Source organism: Pezoporus occidentalis, unplaced genomic scaffold, assembly GCF_034315485.1.
Source record: "Pezoporus occidentalis ecotype Australia unplaced genomic scaffold, CSIRO_AGI_Poc_V1 ctg1, whole genome shotgun sequence".
Lineage (NCBI taxonomy): Eukaryota > Metazoa > Chordata > Aves > Psittaciformes > Psittacidae > Pezoporus > Pezoporus occidentalis.
The window spans coordinates 11364134-11372874 of record NW_026912778.1 but is presented as its reverse complement, the minus strand read 5'-3'; the positions used below and the strand labels follow the sequence as shown (position 1 = coordinate 11372874).

The following is an 8741-nucleotide window of genomic DNA, read 5'->3' as shown; positions in this document are numbered from 1 at the left end:
CTATGTGAAAACCTTTATACCAATATAACATAAAAGAAACTAAGATTTTCAGCTAATGCAGATTCTAAAATCCTTGATCCTAATAGAGGAGGAGAAATAGGAAATTTTATCCTACAGTCACTTCAGTCTGGGGTAATTGAATCTAGAGATATAAATGCAAGAGAAAGATACGGCAATTCGCTATCTGAATTCTTTAGCTCAATAGAGTGTCAGTGGTTCCTGGTACAAGTCCTTTAAAAGTGTCCAGGCTAAAAAACTACCCACATAGTCAGTAAATCATGATTGCTTAATGCTACTATGCCTTTCAGCTGTGTTGACTTTTATATATATATATTGCAAGGCAAAAGCCAAGGAATTTATTTTTAGATGGAGAGAAAGCTAGGAAGTGTGACTTCACATGCTTGCTATCTCAACTCTTCAGATGTCGATCAACAGGTGTGAAAAGCTTTCCTCAGCTATGCTACTGCTACATAAACAGCAGGGCTTCTCTGGGAGATGTTAAAAAACTTGTATGGAACTGTAATACTATAAATAAGCCAAGAATTGTATCTGAAAATACACACATTAATTTATACGAGACTTTTGTATTAATTGTTCCAAGACAAATGCTTTTGGTCTTTTAAGTAATGCTGAAGTGTTGCCAACAATATGAAATTTAAAAAGTTCTCTAAAGTAGTTAAAAGAAACTATGTTGTATCCATCAACTCAACACCTTCTGTCAGTTTTTCAACCGCATTTCATTAAGACTAACACTTTTGTTCTGATCAGAAATATGCCATTGAGAATAAACTCCCATTACTCCCATCTCCTGTATTTTAGTTTGCATGACACAACAGCTTCAGAGTGTACAAAGTGGTTTCCTTTATGATGAAATTAAACTAGCAGATGATCTCTGGGAGCACTGCTGATGCAACCAACCACTAATGGGAATGCATATCGGGTAGATGCCAGGTCCTCAATACCAACTGATTTGTTCCTACTGCACCACATTGCCTGCTAATGCAGACATCGATTGAAGCACGCCTTGCAACTGTAACGGAGAACAAGTTTCTTAACAAAAATTAAATTACTGACTGTTTAGAGATATATCCAGTCTCAGAATTTGGACCCAACTTCTGATGTTCCAAAGCTCAGAGGTGTTTGATCAAGAATTTTGGTTCAAATTTCTATAAACCATATAAAAGAGAACAACTGTGCACTTGGGTGTAGGTCTGACTGGCATGTGAAACACATGCACTTGATTTAGACTCTATGTTAGGGGGCCTTTTCCACAAGTTCAAGACTATTATTTACCAAGGGGGTTTATACATTCATAAAATAAAATGATGGGAAAGAAAACGAGTTTGTTGGCATACATCCAGAAAATTTTATCTCTAAAGATTATTCATGTATTTCTTAATACGTGAAGTTTTAAAATAAAATGCATACAAGTCTTCAATATACTCAGTACCACCAACTAAAATCTTTGTCTCCACAGCATATACTTGGCAAGTAATATTATCTACACAATGTCCAAGTTCACAAAGGATTTTGTTTCTATTTATGGTAAAGCACACATTTGTTTTAGCATACTGAGTGAGTGGTTTTAGTTCCACTCAGTCTACCTAATCCTCCTTCTCCCCACATCAGGGCATAATCCAAAAACCAGTAAAGCTTTTAGGAGAGTCTTGAAAGGTTGTTTATTATATTACTCTGAAAAACCCAAAACAAAACAAAGCCCCATGCTCTCTGGCACAGGCTTGGACAGTTGTCCAAAATAAAATTTTAAAGAAACACTGTTTCATACAGTTCACATGCTGACAAAATGACAGCTGTGTTGGAGTGACAAATCCAGAAACGTCAGAACTCTAGAGAACTCTAGAGCAGCTACAGATTATTATTTATTACCAAGAAAACAAAATATTCAGCAAATGCCAATAAGATCCTGAGCAGAAAGAATCCCTTGCAAGCTTTCCACGGTCTTTTTTTCTTCCAGATGCTGTTCAAAGCCACATTTTTACAGATGTCTCATTCTCTGTATAATGATCTTTTTCTTAACCTTTTTAGTATATTCTTTATTTAAGAGGTTTTTAATTACCCTGCTAAACCAGTAGCCTATAAAAAGTTAAAATATTAATTAGACCAGATATACTAAAGAGATATGACTGGAACAGTATGTTCTGTGGGGAAAAAAAAAAAAAAAAAACAGAAAAAACAAAACCAAAACCCATGCAGCCAAATTGTCTCTAGCACACTCCGGCCAAAACAAAGTTTCCTTATTACCACAAAGAGCAACATTTGAGTGCACCCTCAGCAAGCCTGCTGATGACACCAAGCTGTGTGGTTTGGTTGATAACGCTGGAGGGAATGAATGCCTTCCGGAGCCACCTTGACATGCTTGTGAGGTGGGCCAATGCCAACCTTATGAAGTTCAACCAAGCCAAGTGCAAGGGCCTTCACCTGAATTGGGGCAATCCCAGGCACAGCTACAGGTTGAGTAAAGTAGTGATTCAGAGCAGCCCTGCAGAGAAGGACTTGGGGGTGTTGATCAATGAGAAACTTAACATGAGCAGGCAGTGTGAGCTTGCAGCCCAGAAAGCCAACCGTATCCTGGGCTGCATCAAAAGGAGTGGGACCAGCAGGTCGAAGGAGGTGATCCTGCCCCTCTACTCTGCTCTCGTGAGACCCCACCTGCAGTATTATGTTCAGTTCTGGGCCCCCCAACACAAGAGGGATATGGAACTGTTGGAGCAAGTCTAGAGGAGGGCCACAAAAACACTCAGAGGGCTGGAGCACCACTCCTATGAAGGCACATTGAGAAAGATGGGCTTGTTCAGTCTCAGAAGAGAAGGCAGCGACCTTATACCAGTCTTCAAAACCAAAAGCAGGCTAATATAATACAAGAAATCTGGAAAGAGACATATTACAAGGGAATGTAATGATAGGACAAGGGGGAGTTACTTTAAGCTGGAAGACAGGAGATTTACTAATTAGGAATAGATTTATTATGAAGAAATTCTTTACTGTGAGGGTGCTAAGACACTAGAACAGGTCACCCATGGCTGTGGTGCTCCATCCCTGGCAGTGTTCAAGGCCAGGCTGGATGGGGCTTTAAGCAACTAGGTCTAGTGGAAGGTGTCCCTGCCTGTGGCAGGTTAAGGTCCCTTCCAATCCTAACCATTCTATGATTCCACGATTTTATGGAAAGCCTTTAGGGTTTCAGTAGCAACACCTTACACTCCTGCCACAAGGCACAGAAATTCAGTCAATTTGCATACAGAAAGTCATCTAAGTTTCCCAGCACCAGTTTTGCAGCCAGTGTTCTAATATTTTCCATGAATAGCATCCCTTTCTACCATCTTACTTTTATAAAATTCCCTCAATTTCATTTTACTTTCACTGCAACAATACCCCTGCCTTAGAAACCATAACTTTTACATAGAGCTCCTGCTCACTGCTCGAGATCTCTTGCATATCTTTGAGTAAGTCAATTCAGAACTATACGCAAGTAGAAGGTATGAGGTGAAAAGTATAATTGTTTCAAAGTGAGATTCTTCTGCTGTCTACTTTATCTCATTTTATTAAATAAAGCATATATTACAGGAACACTCAGAAGCAGAGATGGCTCAAGTGTATCAGCCACTAGGTAGAGAATAAGAAATAACTGGTAGCTCACAGCCTAAAATCCAGCCTAAGCAGACAAGGCAGTTACAGTATGGAAAGGAAAAGACACACTATGAAGGATAAATGGCATGATAATTTATAAACATTTTGTTGTTCTGCTTTTTTATTTCCCATAAGGTTGGTGGGCCAAGGCTAAAATAAAGAAGCTGTTGGAATTACAATGTGAGAGGAACAGGCACAGATAACCGTTCAGCACAAAGAAAGAACACAGAGAGAAAAATGTGCACAAATTAGTCATACACCAAGACACCAGCAAGATCTTTTAGCAGCTGATCCAGTTGCTGGCTACTTGTGACAATTTATCTCTTCCCTAAACATAAATGAATTAAAAAAATGGGAGATCAGGTAAGGATCCTGCACTATGTTAACAGAACTAGTTCTTTACCCTAGAGTTGAGTATAAATTAATTTATAACTACACAATCTCATGGATTTCAACAGATTCTTTGATCCTAACACAGGATTATAATTCTAAAAATGTTCACGCATTTCTTCTCTGACTCATACTTTAGGTATCCTCTTCCATTCTCACTATGACTTGTTATGACATTCTTCTCTATGAATACATATACCACACAGCCCTGTTAATTGCCTTTCCTACATACTTCCTATATACTGCTTATTAACAACTGACTTTCCTGAATCAAGAGCTATGCTCACGTTTGACAAGGGTATGAAAGTGTAGCATTTCAGAAATTATGCACTGAGCTTTAGTGCTCTCCTTCCTTACAGGTCCTCAGAAATGCTAATGAGGTGAGTCTCTTTATTAAGTGTCAAGTTCTAATGACCCTGTGACATAAAGGCTGTTCTTTGGAAGTGATACCTAAACACAGATGTAGCTTTTGATGACTGTTAGCAAAATATGTTATCAGCTATTGCCTTGCTCTAGGTAGAAGTAAGGATTGAGTAAAATATGTTTTACAGTGGTAGTATCTGGGCAAATAACAAGCTGTCAACTCAGTCACGGTTCTACTGTGGTATGTAAAGAAAAAGACAAAACCTTTGAGGCATTCAGACTGCAGTGTTGCACTGGATCTCACTGCAGTTTGCCAAAGGCTTTTCACAGCAATTAAATTTCCTAAAACAACATCTACACCTCCTCCCGAATACTGAAAGGGCTCAAACTCATATTCTCACCATAATAAAAAAGATAATAAAGTAATCTGAAAGTAAGGCAGTCTATTTTTTCCCAAAATTACAAGGTCAAACAAAAATGGTGTCTAACTTTATATCTTAAGTACCAATAACAGAGAACACTGGATACATAGTAAAAATTTAATTAGTAGAGTAGAAGAATGTAATAGTTGATCTTACAATAGAATCCTCTTTTGAATTTATATTTTAAGTAAGTTAAAGATCCAAACTGACATTTCCAAATATTTCATGAATTCTGCCTCTGTAATCACCCTGTCAGATCCCAATGCCTCACATACTTCTATACTTACTGCTATCTTGTTTTAATAAACATGTCTAGGTTGCACCTGTTCAAAGGTTCTTGGAACATGTGCACTCATAGCCTCACAATAATCAAGAGGCGACAGCTGTCCTTGCAGCTGATTCGAACATTTCTATCCTAATTAGGGACACAGACAAATTTTATTAGCTGTTCATATTTAGCCTGCATTTCCCTAATAAGATTTATGGGACTATAAAGACCTGAGCCATGCAGTGTCAAGACAGGTTGCATATGATACTACAAGTTATGAGAACAATGGACTGTTTCCAGATATGTCTCTTCTTTCTTACTAATAAAAAGTTAGTGAATACTGTTGCTCTTTCTTTAAAAGCCTTCTTTAAGGAAGAGATAATCAATGTCAAATACCTGTTAAGGAAAACACTAGTAATCCTTGACACTTCTTGCAACCTCATATCATAACAGTAATGCCTGCCAGTTTTCTGATTTTGTATTAGATGTTGTTAAGTGTTTTGTAAAATAAATCAGTATTTTTGCAATGTTTTTAAAGGTGGGGAATGTATTCAGCATCACTTTTTAAAAAGGTATTAGCTCTGATTTTACTCAAATTATTAGCCTCTTATCATACCTGCTTACTTAGCATCATCAAATCAGATCTTCAGGAAGAAACGATTTACCTTCATCTTCAGAGAACGTCTCTTCCATCTTAAAATGACCACCTGTTAAGAGGTTAAAGAAAGACTTATAAGATGAAACACCACATCACCAACTATTAGCAACCTCTTCCAAATGTTTCTTTTTCCTACTTTGCTCAACAACTCAAGACAAGGGCCAAGCAAGCACAGGGTTTTTCCCAGGCAAAATATATCACTTGCCCTTCCCCCAGAGAAGAATGTTTTAATCCAGTACAGATACACATTTTTCTAAGGATCAAAGAAGTTCAGATGTTCACAGCCAAATGACTGTAGCTGGAAGAGGCAAGAAGTTGCATACCAACTTCCTTTCTGCTCCTTTGAGATGACACCTAAAGACTTCTCCCATCCCCTTCTCTCTATCTGCTGTTGTCTAGTAAACCCACCAAGGGAGTAACTTCCTGACAAAATACTACTTTGTACATATATTAACCCAAAAAAGACACTTTGATCTTCCTCATTTATTGGAACTTGTTCTACACTTTATATACTCTTCCTGGGGCCTGCAATAGGTACTCTTTGTCAAAAAATAGATATCTACTTTCTCTATTCAAGGTCAGGTTTTACCTCCACATCCAATTAATCTACCCACAAAGCAGAGATAATTTTCCAGTGATGTGACCAAAAAATTACATACTTTCACCCCACAACTCTCTTTTTTCGCCCCATTGAAACCTTTACCATTAGGTACCACATTCACCTGTTGTAGCAATTCCCAGCTTAAAAGGGATTAAGTCAGCAGCCCTAAACTCTTACTGATAAACCTACTTTACGAAGCCCAGCAAATTCCAAAATATCATCTTTCAAATGAATTTTAGGCTTCTTCTGCCAGACTTTTCCCCCATTTTTCACTCTCTGATCACCATTAAAATTTGAGGCTGAATTATGGATTCTATCAGCTCTTCCAAGCTAGCTCAACAGCCCCAAAATTGCTAAAAATGCTTCAGAGAATTCTTCATATTTTAGATGTCATATAAACTTGATGCCTTTTAGAATTCGGGTTTTATTCCTCAAGAACTACATTATTCCTCAAATTTACTAATACAATCTCGTAACTAATTGTAACTACTTAAGTAACTGCAAACTGCTAAACAAATCCTGTATCTCAGAATCCTGACTACTCCTGTCCTCATTTTACTTGTCAGTGCTTCCTGAATTTCATCCATTCATTGCTGTTTCTGGAAATTTTCAGGCACACTAAATTTTTAGCTGTTCTATTTTATCTATTCCTGTCCTTACTTTTCAGTTTCTTTTCCTCCACATCTCTTGTAATTTTGGGTGCTTTTTGATAAGCCTGTTGTGCTGGAGCTCCTATTTAGATGAGTCCCTATCTTAACAAGAAGTAACTAAAATATTATGGAAAAGAGCTCATGAGAGAAGGAAGGACAGCTACATTTATCTCCACCAACTCCTAACACAGAACTAACTCAACTATCAAACCCCCTTCTTCCTTTGCAGCCAATTACCTCATGGCCCACCATTGTTTTCTTCATCTCCTGCAGCACTTCCCTGCTCACACTTGGTTTTGCCCTGGAAAATCTTCCCCATCATTGCATGAGAAATCCAAAAAGAACATTCTGATAGAATTTTTCAGTGTTTTTCTTGCAGGAGAAATAATACAGAGGACCTCTCAGTGGTTGATTTCTGGGCATGTGTTTATATAACACCAAGCACACAGTGGATTTTCTTTCTAAACAAAATAAGACACTGCTCTTCTTTCAGATAAACAGATACGTCAGAATTTGACAGCAATCATATTGCTTTCAGGCTAAGAATTCCACATGGCTTCAGGTCAAGACTTCCAAACCCATTCTCCATTTGTCTTAAATGTGGAACTGGAGGCTTCTCTCTATTTAGGAAGCTGCTTTATTTTCTGTTTCCAAACAGATGTGTTTGTTTAACTGCAAACACGAGCTGACAACTCCATAAGGCTTTTGCTGTTGTCTTTCCTGTTCTTACTGGCTTTTTTAGAAATCCACAATGCAGACGTATTAACAATAGTCTCTAGCACACACACACCCCAATGGTGCAAATGGGAAGCAGAACTCCAGGAGGAAACTTCCAAACCAGTGTTCTTCAGGGTAGATTTATAGTAAGTTTCATTATTTAGAAGCCTTCTTTGGTCTTTAAACTGCTAGCGTACCATGGGATTTACTTACTCCCTGACTGAGATTCACACGTGGACTCCTGGTAATACAACTTGAAGACTGTGTTTTTCAATTCCTACACATACCAGTGGCAGAACTCACTGGTCTTCTTGGTTCTTTCTTCACTGACAAAGAAGATGTAATATTCTGATAAACTGCCACGATTTGGAGGGTTTACGCCAGAACCAAGAAGGAGCTGAGCCTGACAAGTATTTTTACATTTATTCAAATGGTGAATTTTTCCTTGCATCACTTGTTCATTCTTCTTCCGCTTGCACTGCAGTGCAGCAAAGCCTCCTGCTACCATCCAGACCTTGTGTGGTATAATATGGTCTTTTAACACTTAAAAACGTTTTCTTAAGTTATCTTTGACAGAACAACCCAATTGGAAAAAAAGTCATACTTGATGTGCTAGCACGGCTGAAGGACCAGCTGAAATGCCTGATTAAAAAAAATCTTAAAAATTAACTGTTAAAAAGCCATTCCCAAACCTTTAAGGTCAAATTTCTCCATCAGTGACTCCCAGTAAGAGTCTGATTTTAGTTCACAGAAGGGTATTGAACATCTCTGGACACAATGCTGTCACTCATGTTAGAATAGGATCCAAAAAGGCCTCAAAAACTGTAAGCGAGGGACAGATTATACATCACTGTAAAATCATTATATTCAATATGTATTGCAAACATAATTCAAAACTTGTGTAATAAACACATAAACGTACTGGCTTTCGCAAATTATAGGCATGGTTATGTGGATATAACTGTACCAGTTTACAATAACAGAAACAAAGCTCACTAAACATACAAGATTAGACAACAAGGTAAAA

The 8741-nt window shown here is 37.8% G+C and overlaps 1 long non-coding RNA gene across 1 annotated transcript in view; it reads right to left on the bottom strand.

The window, feature by feature from the left end:
• LOC134172105 (uncharacterized) overlaps nt 1-8437 on the bottom strand; it is a 52864-nt gene extending 44427 nt beyond the window's left edge. Inside the window, exons 1-2 of the long non-coding RNA XR_009967840.1 lie at nt 7235-8437; nt 5754-5795 (exon numbers count right to left, since the gene is read on the bottom strand). This is a non-coding gene — a long non-coding RNA (uncharacterized LOC134172105). The remainder of the gene's footprint in view (nt 1-5753; nt 5796-7234) is intronic.
• Nucleotides 8438-8741: the final 304 nt, after the last annotated feature.